Source organism: Capsicum annuum, chromosome 4 (assembly GCF_002878395.1).
Source record: "Capsicum annuum cultivar UCD-10X-F1 chromosome 4, UCD10Xv1.1, whole genome shotgun sequence".
Taxonomy (NCBI): domain Eukaryota; kingdom Viridiplantae; phylum Streptophyta; class Magnoliopsida; order Solanales; family Solanaceae; genus Capsicum; species Capsicum annuum.
In genome coordinates this window covers 44,960,688-44,974,600 of record NC_061114.1, presented here as the reverse complement: position 1 = coordinate 44,974,600, position 13,913 = coordinate 44,960,688, and the positions used below count along the sequence as shown (strand labels likewise).

The window sequence follows — 13,913 nt, the reverse complement described above, 5'->3', positions numbered from 1 at the left end:
TTTCCTCCCAATATTTTTGGAAGGGAAACTGTGTTTTCATTAGCATCCGCAGCTGGCAAACCTTTACAGGTTGATATGGCCATCAGGAATCGGACAAGACCCAATTGTGCGAGAGTGAAGGTGGAGGTTGACTTGTTGGGAGAATTTTCAAAGCACGTTACTATTGAAATGAAGGAGGATAATTTTCAAAGCGAATTAATATTGAAATGAAGAAGAAGGATGGGAAAGTAGCGAAAAAATGGATTAGGATAAGTATGTTAATGTTCCTAAGTTCTGCAAAACATGTATGATTTAGGGACATGATGAACAATAATGTTATGTGGAGCATCTTGAATTATACCCAAAGAAGGAGAAGGTTGAAGAGGAGGAAATTCCACAAAAAGTGGAAGCTGATAATAATCAAAAGAAAGATGAAGGCATACGAAAAAATGAAGGCAAGGCACAACAAGGAAGGGAAGATCAACAGCATGGAAAGAACAATGAGGAATTCAAGGAGCAGAAAAATAAGAAAGGAGGATGGTGAAAAAGATTTCATCAACAAGAGAAAGTTTGGAATATGGTGGGCATTGCAACAGGCAACAAATTTGATATACTGGAAAATGTGGAGAAAAATGATGCAACAGTTGATGATAATCACAAACAACTGGATCAGGCTACCAATGATGGAGGAGATAAATCACTGAAGAGGAATGAAGGCAATTCGACTTTAACATTAAGCAGCAATCAGATAGACACCATCAAGGAGAAGAGTTTAGATCACATAGAAATCTCAAGTAAGGATAAGGAGGGGATGAATCGAACAATGGAAAGCAACCACAAGTTCGTAGGTAGCAATAACTCAAAAGAGGATAGCCAAGAATTCAGGAATAATAACAAGGAAATTATTACTACATAAAAAATCATTGACCTTGCTCTCAAAGCTGCACCAGCTTTAGCAGAAGAAAATGAAGATCAGATTTAACAAAAAAAGGAATTGGAAAAGTATAAAAGCACTAATTACAACATTCAATAGATAAGTAAAGCTGTGGACTTATCCCGAAGACATACAAATAGTTTGAAAAATGGAGCTAAAAGAGGTAAATCTACACTTCCTCTTCAAGTCAAAACAAGGAGCGGTAAGGATAAATCATCAAGTAGTGATCAATGATACAAAAGTTTACTTTCTGGAATATTAGATCTGTTGACACTCAAAATTCTTTTGAGAGGTTAACAGATTTAAATAGGAGAAATCACTATTCATTCATACCTTTAATGGAAACATTTCAAGACCCACAAGAGCTGGAACATTATAGAAAAAAGTTGGCTCTAAGTCATACTTTGGTAAATAATTCAGCCAAAATTTGAATTTTCTGGGGAGAAGAATAGGAAGGCAGTATCATTTTTGACTCAACCCAACAAATATAAATGAAATTTAGAAAGGAAAATAAATCCTTCATTATTTCATTTGTATATGCTAGATGTAATGCTTTGGAGAGATTAGAGTAATAGGAGGAATTTGAACATGTGAAAGAAGAGGTAGATGATCCATGAATAGTGAGAGGGGATTTCAATGTGATACTGATTGAAGAGGAGAAATTGGGAGGACTGGATTTTACCCAACATGAAACAACATATTTTTCCCTTTGTATTGATAACTGTGTAGTGCAGAAGTAAGATTTTCAGGAAGTAAATACATTTGGTTGAATGGAAGGATTGAAGAGGACTTATATTCAAAAGGTTGGACAGAATCTTGGTGCATCAAGCACTTTTGGACATCTTCCCTTTCACCGAAGTTCATCATCTTATAACATAAGGTTCTATTCATGCCCCTTTTCATCTAATTTATAATATTACAGAAGAACCTACAATCAAATCTTTCAGATTCCTAAACATCTGGACTAAACACCATGAGTTTAAAGTAGTGCGCAAAATTGGAATATTGATTTTATAGGGAGCCTTTTTATGTAGTTCCAGTCCATATTGAGCAAGGTGAAGAAGACATTGGTAACATTGAGTAAAAATGTATTTGGAAACATTTTCCAACAGATTGCAACGATTAAAGATATAATTAAAGTCAAGAAAACTCAGTTATAGCTACCATCAGCAGAAAATAGGACAAAATAAAGTAGGATGGAGGCAAAATTAAAAAAATTTCTAAGAAATGAGGAGGAGTTCTAGAAACAGAAGGTCGGGATGAAGTAGTTTGCAGTAGGAGATAGAAATACTAGAAATTATCACTCTTATGTAAAGGGGAGAAGGAAAAAACTTCATCTTGTAGAAATCACAAACAGTTAAAGGGTTCTTATTCAATCGAATCAATAAATTGAGGAGGAGGCAGTATACTTCTCTGAAAATTAGTTCAGGGAGGAGGTGTTCAATCAAGATTTCTCCATGCTATAAAATATTCTTCATTTGATCACAGAGGATCAAAATGAAAAGATGAACATACTTCCTAATTAAGAGGAGGTTAAAAGAGTTGTTTTTGGATTAAATAAGGATATTCCCGTGGTCCGATGGTTTCTCTGGCCTCTTCTTGTAAAATTGTTGGGACATCATAGGAGATGATATTACCAAATTAGTTAGAGCATTCTTTTTTAGGAATGAGTTGCCCAAATTTATCACTTACACTAATCTGGTATTACTCCCTAAGAAAAAAGATGTAAAGACTTTATTGGATATGAGGCCTACTAGTCTTAGCGCTATTACCAAAAAGATTATTCCAAGAATGTGCATGAAAGATTGGTAGGAGCTTTACCTAGGATCATTCACAGATCAAACAGGTATTGTTAAAGGAAGACACATAACAAAACATATCCTTTTATCTCAGGAGATTATTAGAGACATTAGCTTGGTAAACAAACATATAAATGTGGTGGTAAAGTTAGATATGGCAAAGGCTTATGATAGGATTTCTTGTATTTTCTCAACTAAAGTCTTAAGAAGGTTTGGATTTTTAGAGGTCATAATAGATATGGTCTGAAGACTCATCTCTAATAATTGGTCTCAACTAAAGTCTTAAGAAGGTTTGGATTTTTAGAGGTCATAATAGATATGGTCTGAAGGCTTATCTCTAATAATTGGTATTCAGTACTAATTAATGGCCAATCACGTGATGTTTTCCAATCTTCTAAGGGTTTGAAGCAGGAGACCCTCTTTTACCAACTTTATTCACAATTGTCACAGAGGGTTTAGCTAGAGGTTAGACAATCTTCATAAAGATGAGTAGTTCAAGAGATATGGCTTACCTAGTGGATCCTAGAAATTAGTCATCTTTCTTATGTTGATGACATGATACTTTTTCATTTAGGTGATGGAATATCAATGATAAAGATGATAAAGGTGCTAAGAGAATTTGAAGAGGTTTCAGGGAAGATGATTAATAAATCAAAGAGTTGTTTCTAGATTCATGATAAGACACCGTTGAGAGTCGCCATTAGATTGAGGAGACTGACAGGAATCAGGCAAGGAAATTTCCCTTTCATTGTCTTAAGCTGACCAGTATTCTATAGAAAGAAGAGCAAGACTCATTTTGAGGAATTATCCAGAAAGGTGGCAAAGAGAATTTTATCTTGCCAAAACAGGTTCCTCTTTTTTGGGGGTTGAGTTTTTTCTTATTAATCATGTTTTCAATCAATGCCAGTTTACCTTTATCTGCTATGAATCCACCCAAAAAAGTTATTGATAAACTTCATCAGATCTTTGGTAAAATTTTTAGGGAAGTTCTAGAAGTCTTAAAGGTAAACATTGGGTAGCTTGGGAGGAAATGTATTATCCCAGGGAAGAGGGAGGACTAGGACTGAGAGCTTTACATGATGTAGCAAAAAATTTGTTTGCCAAGTTATGGTGGAACTTTAGAGTTTTCACATCGTCATTATGGGGTAGATTCATGGGTAATAAATACTGGAAGAAACTTTATCCTACAATTATTAGGAATATATGAGTATCTCATGTGTGGAGGAAAACTATTGCAGTAAGGGAAGAAGTGGAACATGATATTTAGTGGAAAGTTGACCCGACCCGATCGGAAGCCTTGTCGTAACGGGCATTCCAAGTCCGATCGTAACCGAAGACCACCCCCGTTACCCAACCCAACCTCCAGCCGCCTGCCCTGAGATAGATGAATTTCAAGCATATAATAAGATAGTGTAACAACTCATATAAAGACTTTGGGATAGGATCACAAGCATGACCGGCCCAACCGAGTCCAACCATCCCATACCAACCGCCCAACCGTACCAAACCATAACAAAGGCCATAACCAAATAAGTTCCAAATCATAATATAATTAATTCCAAAATAAAATACGATGGAACAGTGAGAAATTATGTCCAATGATGTCAGTCCACTAGCTTATTCTAATGCTAAGGCCGACACCAATACCGATCTCGTCGATTCCAACCCATAGCAGTACCACAAAGCCTCTAATCAAAAGTGTAATAAAATTTGGTTGGGACATGCCCTCAATCATGGCCAAAACCAATATCCAAAATCAAATCAAAATGTCTAAAAATATCCATAACGTGAAATAGAGCATTCCGAAAGGATGAAAGCTTACCACTTCAGTCCAAATATTGATTCCAAAGTCAATCACTATGTAGGAGGAGTAGAACGGCCGGTTCCTGCATAGTGTGGGCATATATTTGCCGGTAGATGTGTTAGTGGGTGAATGCTAGAATAATCTCAGGATAAGGATAAAATAATGCCATTTATAAAGCCAAGTAAAACCATTTATATGCATACAACCATATATATATAACCATATCAGGAAAGGGGATTAGGTTTATTATGCATTTAAAACCTTTACCTAGGCTGTGTAGCTTTGCCGTCCTAATCTACCCACGGGCTATATGGGTTCAACTCCCCTTGCTGAAAGGGCCCTAGTACATGTAGCCGCACGAACAGGGAAGAAAACTTGGGATGACTAGTACATCCCCAAAATATCGTGTGACATTATGCACATGGTCATCAAGACCAACCTTACATCGACAAATATGAGTTTCCAGTTTTGGTTCCCCTGGGACCTCCACCTTCCATGGCTTTGCTATACATCCCGCTATTATTGTCCAATTAAAACCATTACCAAGAAACCAATCAATCAATTTACCATTTATTAACCATGACCATTTAGTGGTGATTTCATCATATCGACCATACTTGCAAGTACTATCCATAGCTAACCATATATAGGTTTAAGGGGGCTTCCAAGTGCCCTTCCACTTACAATATTAAACCACTTGGGGGATTCCATGTACTCCACAAGTATAACTATTTCACCATTTACTTTTTCAAGCTATTTAAACCATGCATAATTTCTTTACCAAGTTTTAAAACAAGCAAGAGTTCCATTAAAAGTACTCAATACAATGAAAACATTATTATAGGCATTTTGTCAAAAACATTGGAGGCATAATATAACCAAAACCAATTCCAAACACCATTAAACCATTCCCCTGCAATCCAATTATCCAAAATCAATATTAATGCACATAAAGCATAATTAAAACCATAGAAAACCATAACCAACCATTTAATATCAAAACCCCTAATTCATATTTGAAAACCAAAATCATAAATCAATGAAGTCATAAAAACATTCATAAAACTTATGCTTCTACTTAGAATTAACTATGAGGGAAGAGAACATGCCTTAAACCAAGATGATGATGGAAAGAGATCACCAAGACAAGCCCCAAATTAATTCTCTAGTTGAAACCTTAGCTTTCCTTGCCCAAAAGCTTTTGAGAGAATTATCGAGTGTTTTAGAAAAGTTTCTAAGTGTTAATGAATGGAATAATAGGGTAAATAACCCCCCAAGTAGGTTAGAAGTCATGGGACCTTATTAGGATAAGTGTGGAAATATCCAGAATACTCCCACTTAAGCTGCACAAAATTCCGTCCTAGGGGTACGATTGACCCTCACGAGTCGTACCCTCCAATACGATTGGTACCCCCCACTCATATCCTAGCCTCAACCTTAGGACCCAACATGTCCAGCATACGACTTATCCAACCAAGTTGTATCCGAAACATACGATCCATACCCTTCATCCGTACCCTTGGCAAATTAAACCCAAGAAAGATTTAGACTCTGTCTGTCATACGAGTCCTGGGTACGACTCATACCCTGGATTACAGCTCATGGTGAGCCACTCATACTCAAATCCAACCTAAGTATCCAAGTCTAAGATTAAGGAACCAAATGATCCGTAACCACTAATACGACTCGTACCCCTAAGTCGTTTGCATTTCAGTAACCATAATCTATCCAACCTACCAACGCTGATCAGTATATGACAGGACCATACCTTTTATACCCCATCATACAGCTCGTTCCCATGAGTAGTGTTGGGTCTAGAGACTAAAATTCCAGGAAATTTTCTAAGGGTCAAAACCCAGGGTATTATATTCTCCCCCACTAGGATTATTCGTCCCCAATGACGAACAAGGTAGGGGTAACCACACACACGAGCCATTTACATTATCTTATCAAATATATTCCCAATCTTTAACAAAGTTTGAAAACAAAGAGGCAAAAGTATTAATCTTTCTATTAACAAACTCAGAAAATAAGATGTGTTGAAGACACATACCTTCTGCACGAATCCCAGAAGCAGAAAACAAAAATAAATACTTGGACTTCATGTCCTCATCCGCTTCCCAAATGGCCTCTTCCACCTTATGATTTCGCCATATAACCTTAACCAAGGCCACATCCTTGGTTCGCAACCGATGAACCTGCCTATCCAAGATCTCAACCAGGGTTTCTTCATAAGACAGAATCCGTGATAACCAATCCTTCCAAAGAAACAACCGTAGAAAGATCCCCAGTACACTTCCTCAACATGGAAACATGAAAGACCGGATAAACCAAGCTCAAGCTAGAAGGAAACTCCAGCTCATAAGCAATATTACCAACTCTCCACAAAATAGCATAAGGACCAACATACCGGGGACTGAACTTCTTCTTTTTGCCAAACCGTATTACCCCTTTCATAAGAGAGGAAAACCTTATCTCCAACCTCAAACTCCAAGTCTCTATGCCTAATATCTACATAGGACTTTGGCAACTTTGGGCAGCCTTAAGACTATCCCTAATCACCTTCACCTTCTCCATAGCTTAGTAAACCAAGTCGGGACCAAATATATTTGCCTCACCAAGCTCAAACTGCCTAATAGGAGATCTACACCTCCTACCATACAATGCCTCAAAAAGGGCCATACCAATACTAGAATGATAACTATTGTTATTAGCAAACTCCACCAAGGGTAGATACTCAACCTAACTGCCACCATAATCAATCACACAAGCTCTAAGAATATCCCCAATGTCTAAATAGTTCTCTCCACTTGCTCATTCGTCTATGGGTGGAAAGTAGTACTCAGACTAACCTTAGTCCCCAACTCTTTCTGAAAACATCGCCAGAAGTGAGATGTAAACTGCGTGCCACGATAAAAAATAATCAAAACAGGTATCCCATGCAGCTTCACAATACCCTGAAGATATAGCTTTGCATAATCCTCCGCCGAGAAGGTAGTCCCAACTTGTAAAAAGTGGGCCAACTTAGTCATTCTATCCATGATGACCCAATTAGAATCATATTGATTTAGAGATCGAGAAAGACCGGTAACTAAGTCCATATTAACCACTTTTCATTTCCATTCGGGCAAATCAATTTCATGATAAAACCCTCCTGGCCTCATGCGTTCAACCTTAACCTGATGACACACCATGTATTTGACCATAAAATCAACCACATCCCTTTTCATGCCATTCCACTAATAGATCTCCTTGAGATCATGATACATCTTAGTTGAGACGAGATGAACAACATAACACTATTCATGCGCATCAACCAAAGTCCTTTATCGCAACTCATCGACATCAGGAACACAGAACCTTCCTTGGTATCGTAAAGTACCGTCACCACTGATCTCAAAGACAAGTACCTTTTGCCCACCAACATCGCTTTTGATTTTCACCAAGATAGGATCCAACACTTATTTTTCCTTAATCTCTGCACCAAGAGACAATCGAATCACTTCTTGCACAATCACATCAAAATCCTTAGAGTCTAAGAGACGAACTCCAAGATTAGCCAAATGGTGAATATCCTTCACCAATTCCTGCTTTCCTTCATCCAAATGAGCCAAAATCCCTATGGATAACCTGCTAAGAGCATCAACAACTACATTAGCTTTACCTGGGTGGTAGTAAAGACTTATATTATAGTCCTTGAGAAACTTAAGCCATCTCCTCTACCTGAGATTAAGCTCCTTCTGAGTGAACACATACTATAAACTCTTATGATCAGAAAAGATACCCATGTGAACACCATTCAAATAATGCCACCATAATTTCAAAGCAAACACAACCGTCAACAGCTCCAAATCATGAGTACGATAGTTCCTCTTATGTACTTTCAACTGCCTGGAAGCATAGACAATCACCTTCCCATGCTGTATCAACACACAATCAAGCCCTATCCGAGATGTATCACAATAAACCATGAACCCATTATTTCCTTCTGGCAAAGCTAGAATTGGAACCGAAGTTAACTTATCCTTCAACTTCTTGAAACTCCCTTCACAAGCATCCGACCAAGAAAACTTGACCTCCTTCTGAGTTAACTTAGTCAAAGGAGCAGCTATCGATAAAAAACTTTCCACAAACAACCTATAATACCTGACTAAACCGAAGAAGGTCTGAATGTTGGATGGAGTCGTGGGTCTATGCCACCTCTTCACATCAACAACTTTTTATAGATCTACTATGATCCCCTCACTAGAAATAATATGACCCAAGAAAGTTAGAAGTTAAACCAAAACTCACATTTAGAGAACTTGGCATACAACTGCTGTTCCTTAAAGGTCTATAACACCCATCGGAGGTGATAAGCATGATCTACCTCACTCTTCGAATAAAGTAGAATGCCATTAATAAACACAATAATGAAGAGATCCAAATACTGACGAAAAACCTATTCACTAGATCCATAAATGCCGCCGGAGTATTAGTTATCCGAAATGACATTACCAAAAACTAAAAGTGCCCATGTAGTGTACGAAAAACCATCTTACACTACTACTAGAAAACTGTAAATTACATGGGGATTTTACCTGGGGAATAATATCGCAGGAAATACATGCAGGTTTACCTACGAAAATATTAAATTCCTCAATATTAAAATATATTACCTGCGAACCATATATTTGCAACAAATTCCGCAGGTAAATTTGGTGCCATATTGCACAAATTTCTTACTTCCGATATTACCTGGGGAAATATATCGATGGATATTTTATCTCTAGGTAAATCCACAGGTATATGGAGATATATATATTTTTTAAGTAATGAATTTTATTACCTACGAAATTATTTGGGGATTTTGTGCTGCGAATTTTGTTGGGGATTTATTCTTGGAGATTTACCTGCGAAATTATTACTTGGGACATTACCTGAAAAAATATATCGGCGGGTATTTTATCTCTAGGTAAATTCGCAGGTATATTAACAAATATATATATTTTTTAAATCCATAGAAAAATTCCAAGGTAATTTATCCTACGGATTTACTTAGAGATATTTTGGTGAAAATTTATGTAATGGATTTTATTACCTAGAAAATTGTTTGGGGATTTTGTGCTGCGAATTTTGCTGGGGATTTATTCTTGGGGACTTACCTGCGAAATTATTACTTGCAACATTAGCTGAAAAAATATATCGGCAGGTATTTTATCTCTAGGTAAATCCGCAAGTATATGGACAAATATACATATTTTTTAAATCCATAGAAAAATTCTCAGGTAATTTATCCTACGGATTTACTTAGAGATTTTGTTGGAAATTTATGTAATGGATTTTATTACCTAGAAAATTATTTGGGGATTTTGTGCTGCAAATTTTGCTGGGGATTTATTCTTGGGGATTTACCTGCAAAATAATTACTTGAGACACTAGCTGAGAAAATATATCGGCGGATATTTTATCTCTAGATAAATCCACAGGTATATTAACAAATATGTATATTTTTTAAATCCATAGAAAAATCTCTAGGTAATTTATCCTACGGGTGTACTTAGAGATATTTTGGTGGAAATTTATGTAATGGATTTTATTACCTGGGAAATTATTTGGGGATTTTGTGCTGCGAATTTTGCTGGGGATTTATTCTTGGGGATTTACCTGCGACATTACTTGGGGAAATGTATTGGCGAGTATTTTATCTCTAGTTAAATCTGCAGGTAGATGGACATATATATATATATATATATATATTTTAAATCCATAGAAAAATCTCCAGGCAATTTATCCTACGGATTTACTTAGAGATATTTTGGTTGAAATTTATTTAATGAATTTTATTACCTGGCAAATTATTTGGGAATTTTGTGCTGCGAATTTTGCTGGGAATTTATTCTTTGGAATTTACCTGCGAAATTATTACTTGCGACATTACCTGGGAAAATGTATCGGCGGGTATTTATATATATATATATATATATATATATATATTAGATAATTTATCCTTCGAATTTTACATAGATATATTTTGGTAGAAATTTATGTAATGGATTTTATTATCTGGAAAATTATTTGGGAATTTTGTTCTGTGAATTTTGCTGGGGATTTATTCTTGGGGATTTACCTGCGAAATTATTACTTGAAAAATTATTGAGGGATTGTGTTGCTACAAATTTAGCTAAAATTATTTCTTGGGGATTTAACTACGAAATTATTACTTGAACAATTATTGGGGGTTGTGTTGCTACAAATTTAGCTGAAATTATTTCTTTGGGATTTACGTAGGATTTTTGTGACTTGAAAATTTTAAATGAGAAAAGGATGAACTTGAAGAATAAAAAGCATAAAATAAAAAAAAATTAGTCATTAAATCGGTGGACACGTATTATCAAGCAAAAGATGCTCAAGAAATTAAAATTAGTTTATTGACATAGATGGTAGCACAGATGTATTATCAACAATTTTAAATTTTATATTCATAATTTATAGGTGTCCATTTCGAATTATTGGTATCGTTAATTTTAAAGTAATATATTATGTGCGTATTTTTATTTACACAATTTATTTATAACTAATCTGTGAATAATTATATTATTTATTTTACTATTATTTTTATTGTATTTATCCGCAACCTTAGTCAATTTAGTTTTTCCAATTTATTTACTTTCTAGCCTGATTTCGCCAATTTATAACAATTTTAGCCTAATTTTATCCAATTATTACAATCCTAGCCCAAATTGTGTCCAATTGAACTCAATTTCAAATTTCATTCAATTTTTTTAACCAAATTCTTAATCTTTTGATCTTAGCCGTTGATCAATATTTATTTATTATTATTATATATAAATAGCAGTCTAAGTCGATTCAATTATCTTCTCAATTTTATTTAAATTCTAGCCAATCTTATATCTAATTGATGTCAATTTTAATCGATTTTTGAATTCAATTTGTTTCATTTTAAATCAAATTTATATCGAGTCTTATTATTTTCCTAGTTATTATTATTATTATTATTGTTGTTGTTGTTGTTGTTGTTGTTGTTATTGTTATTACAGCTTTCCTACATTTATTAAATAGCAGTCTACTCAATTATTAAAAATAAATATTTTATTTATTTATTAATATTAATTTTTTATAGTTAATATATTTAATAAATATCAACCTAATTCTATTCAATTTTTCTAATTTATTTAAATTCTAGCCATTTATACTCAATTTGTGTCAATTAAGTTTAATTTGACTCAATCAAAATTCCCAATTCAATTTTTTTTAACACAATATCTAATATTAATTTGACTCATCTCCTCAATTCTAATCTCAACCGCTCATCATAATTGATCAACGGTCAATATTAAATCAATTTTCATTAATATTTTTTTTAAAAATTGGACAGCTTCAGATTATTTTTCTTGAACCAAGGGTCTATTGGAAACAATCTATTTATCTCAGTGGTAAGGTCTGTGTATATTATACCCTCCACAGATCCCAATTTGTTGGACTTAATCGGATTAGTTGTTGTATTCATTTTCTCAAAATCTCATAGAGAAAACAAACAAAAGATGTCACCTTGATTTTTTAATTATTATTATTATGCTAAATTTATTTCAAATTTATTATCGATAATTTTTATAAATATTTTCTATGTGACATACGTAATTTATTGTAAGAACCAGCCACTGCTACTGATCAGTAAACCAGGTTTAGGCGTCGATTGCTTGCCGCCCTAGTACAAGAGCGTCGATTGCTTGCTGCCCTAGTAAACAAGGTTTGCTATTTTCTGATATTCTTTTTCTTCCCTGCTTTATATGAGTACAGATAGTAAGGTTGTTTGTGTTGATATTCCATTTCATAGATAAATTATGTGCTGATGTTGGACACATTGACAGTCCCTTATTTAATGTTCCCTTTGGTGATAGGAGAAAGTGTTACGTTTCTCCATTTTGGGATTTTCCAGGATTCCTATTCCTATAATTTCTCTTAGCAATTAAGCTTTCTATAGTATATGATATATGATATATATTTATACGTATTCTTCTTTTCTTAGCTTAAATTAGTTTATGCAAATTCTTGTAATCCCTCTTATCTTTGGCTAATATTGTTGATTCTTGTTTATTTGAGATCAATCAATCATTGCCACCTTGTTTTTGCTAGCGTCCAAACACAACCTTAAAGCAATGAGTGAAGTGTCAAAAAATTAATGTAGTGTAGTGACTTGTAATGTGTACTTACGACTAAAAAATATGGTTAAGTGTAGTCACTTGGAATGTGAACTTACTTTAAATTGTGAACTTAATACTTGAAAATAATTAAATATAGTGTTTTGAAATGTATACTAGTGACTTGAAATGTGTACCGGTGACTTGAAAATAGTTAAGTGTAGTCTTGAAATGTGAACTAAGTTACTTTAAATTGTGAACTCGTGACTTGAAAATAATTAAATGTAGTGTCTTGATACGTATACTAGTGACTTGAAAATGATTAAGTGTAGTGACTTGAAACGTGTACTAGTGACTTGAAAATAGTTAAGTGTAGTTATTTGAAAATATGATTAAGTATAATGACTTGAAATGTGTACTAGTGACTTGAAAATGGTTAAGTCTAGTTACTTGAAATGCGAATTAGTTACTTGGAAGTGCTTGTGTACCTCATCGATTAGTCTATAAGAGAATGGTACTTATAAATCTTTTTCAATATATTTCTTTAAAGAAAATAATATCATATTCAATGTTGATAATATACATATCTTTTTTTGAATATAGAAAGAAGCTACTGGAAAATATCCTTCTGTTTTAGAATTTTATTTTTGAACCCATCGCAAGAAAAGTGATGAAAGTTGGGTAAATGAGAAAGATGAAGCTACTTATGTAAGTGTTCATTTACTCTGTTTACTAGTTGAGTTCATTTCAATCTTGAAGTAGTGAAGCCGTGTGGGGCCAATTTCGATTCACTACAACTTGTTGCAATTTTGTACTCTTAAAATCTGTTTTTTTTGTAATCTTGAAGTCTAGTGAAGCCGTGTGTGGTCTATTTCGATTCACTAGCATTGTTGTTGACATCTTATTGTTCTTGTTGTGGTTTGCTGTCTAGTGAAGCCATGTGTGGCCTATTTCAATTCACTAGAACTGATCCATATACTATTTCAAGAACTCCTGAGAAATACTAACCATTCCAAAAACCAACGGCCGAGGGAGCACTATAGAAGTTAAAGTCGGGGTTGAAATACCTGCAACACCCTTAATACCTACCATAGAAGTATTCATATGATAAATTCTAGCCTTGGCAGAACCTTCTCTCAAATTGAGTTGTCGAGCTATTCTGTGGGATAGGGAGTGTTTTTCATGGATTGTGTAATTATTCACATGATAAATTCTAGCCACCACACTCGGGTTTTAGCGTTTCTTGGCCAAATTTT

The 13,913-nt window shown here is 34.6% G+C and overlaps 1 long non-coding RNA gene across 1 annotated transcript in view; it reads right to left on the bottom strand.

Moving 5' to 3' along the window:
• LOC107867860 overlaps positions 1 to 13,913 on the bottom strand; it is a 28,308-nt gene that overhangs the window by 4,099 nt on the left and 10,296 nt on the right. The window contains exon 4 of the long non-coding RNA XR_001673390.2: positions 4,535 to 4,598. This is a non-coding gene — a long non-coding RNA (uncharacterized LOC107867860). The remainder of the gene's footprint in view (positions 1 to 4,534; positions 4,599 to 13,913) is intronic.